Raw genomic sequence first — 3,517 nt, forward strand, 5'->3', positions numbered from 1 at the left:
CCACCGTGCTGCCCGCAACCTGATTCTGTTACATTTAATTTAAAACCATGAAGAAGAAAATGGATAATAAAAATCAATCATTATAAAATTTATACTACTATTATTATTATTATTATTGTTATTAATAAGGAGAACAAGAACAAGCAGAAAAAGAAAAAGAACTAGCAGAAAAATAACAACAAGAACAAGCAGAAGAACGAGAACAAGCTGAGTAAGAACAATAACAAGCAGAACAAGAACTAGCAGAAAAAGAAAAAGAACTAACAGAAAAATAACAACAAGAACAAGCAGAAGAACAAGAACAAGCGGAGTAAGAACAATAACAAGCAGAACAAGAACTAGCAGAAGAACAAGAAAAACAAGAACTAGCAGAAGGACAAGAACAAGCTGAGGAAGAGCAAAAACAAGCAGAACAAGAACTAGCAGCAGAACAACAAAAAGAACAATCAAAGGAAGAGCAAGAACAAACAGAACAAGAACTAGCAGAATAACAGCAAGAAAAATAACAAGCAGAAAAATAACAACAACATGTAGAAGAAAAAAGAACAAGCTGAGGAAGAACAAAAACAAGCAGAGCAAGAACTAACAGAAGAATAAAACATGAAGAACAAGCAAAAGAAGAGCAAGAACAAACATAAAAAGAACTAGCAGAATAACAAGAACAAGAAGAAGAAAACATAACAGGCAGAACAACAAGAAAAAGAACAACCAGAAAACTAACCAGAATATGTAGAAGAAAAACTAAAAGAACAAGCAGAAGTAGAACAAGAACATTTAGAAAAAGAAGAACATGAAGATTATGAAGGAAAAAGAACAGGAACGTCAAGATTTGTAGCTCAAATAATGACAAAATATACTTTTGAGAATTTAGATTTATTTTGTTTTAACTTAAAAAATGTTAATCATCCAAACAAAAATAAAATTTTCTGAAATTTTGCTTTTCTGTAAAAAAATAAAATAAAATAAAAAGTAGTGTAAGATTGGCGACTTTAATTGGGAATAATAGTTTCAAAATGTCGGCAGCACGGTGGCGCAACTATTAGAGCTGCTGCCTCTCTGCGAGCAGGTCCTTGGTTCAAACCCCGGTCCAGGGGCCTTTCTGGGTGGAGTTTGCATGTTCTCTCCGTACATGCGTGGGTTTTCTCCGGGTGCTCCAGTTTCCTCCCACAGACCAAAAACATGCATGTTAGGCTGATTGGTAACTCTAAATTATCTCTAGGTGAGAGAGAGAGAGTGAATGGTTGTTTGTCTCGTGTGTCTCTATGTGTCCCTGTGATGGACTGGAGACCTGTCCAGGTGTCCCCGCCCCTCGCACAGTGATTGCTGGACATGGGCACCGGCGACCCCCGTGACCCAAAATGGAAGAAGTGTGTAAAAGATAATGAATGGATAGTTTCAAAATTCTACTTTTCCTCAACAGTATAAGATTTGATTGTTCAAACAGTAGAAATGTTTCTGTGTAAATGTTGGTTTCTGTGCAGCGGTTGAGTTCTCGCAGGAACAGCAGGATTGGAGCGTGGAGCTGAGCTTGATGGGCCTGTTTGTCATTATCTGTTAGTAGCTGCAGTAAAGTTCTGCAGCTCTGATGAACGGGCCTCCCGCTCGGCGAGCAGCAGCGAAACCTCGACTCATCAAACCCAACGATCAGAGGCAGAAACCTGCTGCCGCTGCAAACAGGTTTAAAGAGGAACACGCAGCAGGAAGCCCTGACTGCAGCAGTCCTGGAACCACATGAAGGCCCTTTGTTCGGACCGTGGTTCTGGTTCTGGTGCTGCTGCAGCGTGTGAGATTTTAAAAACTGAGCGTTCTGAGTCAGCCAAGTGGCTGCGTGGGTGTGTTTTTCCACGTGGCGTGAGTTTAGGTGGTGACTCACAGACGAGGAGGTCGTGAATGAATGTCAGCTCAGCTGCAGGACGAGCGCTGATTAATCCAAGCTCAGCCTGACTCACACGTTCCTCCTGAATGGATCAGAACCACAGTACCTGCCGCCACTTCCTGTTCTCTGTCACTCTCCCTTTTGTCCATTTCTCTTTTCTTTCTCGTGTCGTCTTTGTGCAGCCGAGCAAAGACTTTCTGCTCCAAACATGGAGAGTCGGCCCCTCACACAAAGAAGGTAAAGCTCTGAGCTTTGGCCCGTTCTGCTGAAGCTGGGCCCGGTGAGGGGGAGGCTTTATTAGAACCAGACGTTACGGGGTGGTTCTGCTCAGCTCCCTTCTCTCCCGGAGGAACCCTCCCTCTGCTCGGCTGCAGAGCAGGATGGTGGCAGCAAGCAGAGGGAGTGGTGCCGCAGCGGGTCGGTTCAGGAGGCCACTTTCCCAGAGAGAAACCCGAGCCGCGGCTGCGTGAACAAAGAAGGGAGGCGTCTGGAACGAGTTCAGCAGAGGAGAGACAACAAAAGCTGCTCGTTGACTCCTTTCGGCTGCAGGAACGGCCCTTTCTGCAAACAGCTACTGCGCTAAAGTTTCTGATGGAGCTAAAACTGAGCTACAGAAGTTAAAACAAGCAGAATGCAAGCTAAAATCAACAGAACACAAGCTAAAATCAAGAGAACACAAGCTAAAATAAACAGAAAACGAGCTAAAATCAATAGAACATGAGCTAAAATCAATAGAACACAAGCTAAAATAAACAGAACACGAGCTAAAATCAACAGAAAACGAGCTAAAATCAATAGAACATGAGCTAAAATCAATAGAACACAAGCTAAAATCAATAGAACACAAGCTAGAATCAACAGAACACGAGCTAAAATCAAGAGAACACAAGCTACAATCAACAGAAAACGAGCTAAAATCAATAGAACATGAGCTAAAATCAATAGAACACAAGCTAAAATCAATAGAACACAAGCTAGAATCAACAGAACACAAGCTAGAATCAACAGAACACAAGCTAAGATCAACAGAACACAAGCTAAGATCAACAGAATACAAGCTAAAATAAAAAAATCACAAGCTAAAATCAACAGAATACAAGCTAAAATAAAAAAATCACAAGCTAAAATCTACAGAATAAAAGCTAAAATCAATAGAAACAAGCTAAAATCAAGAGAACATAAGCTAAAATCAGTAGAACGTAAGGTAAAATCAGTAGAACACAAGCTACAATCAATAGAACACAAGCTAAAATCAACAGAACATAAGATAAAATCAATAGAACACAAGCTAAAATCAACAGAACATAAGATAAAATCAAGAGAACATGAGCTAAAATTATCAGTACCCAAGATAAAATGCACAGGACACAAGCTAAAATCAACAGAACACAAACTAAAATCAACAGAATGCAAGCTAAAGTAAAAAAATCACAAGCTAAAATCAACAGAATAAAAGCTAAAATCAATAGAAACAAGCTAAAATCATGAGAACATAAGCTAAAATCAGTAGAACACAAGCTACAATCAATAGAACACAAGCTAAAATCAACAGATCATAAGCTAAAATCAATAGAACCAAGCTAAAATCAAAAGATCATGAGCTAAAATGATCAGTACACAAGCTAAAATGCACAGAACACA

General features: G+C 39.9%; 1 protein-coding gene across 1 annotated transcript in view; it reads right to left on the bottom strand.

Annotated features, from left to right (window-relative positions):
- Positions 1-3,517, bottom strand: part of LOC119410806 (tyrosine-protein kinase receptor UFO) — a 59,792-nt gene that overhangs the window by 37,862 nt on the left and 18,413 nt on the right. The window lies entirely within an intron of this gene.

Source organism: Nematolebias whitei, chromosome 6 (assembly GCF_014905685.2).
Source record: "Nematolebias whitei isolate Nwh7 chromosome 6, NemWhi1, whole genome shotgun sequence".
Taxonomy (NCBI): domain Eukaryota; kingdom Metazoa; phylum Chordata; class Actinopteri; order Cyprinodontiformes; family Rivulidae; genus Nematolebias; species Nematolebias whitei.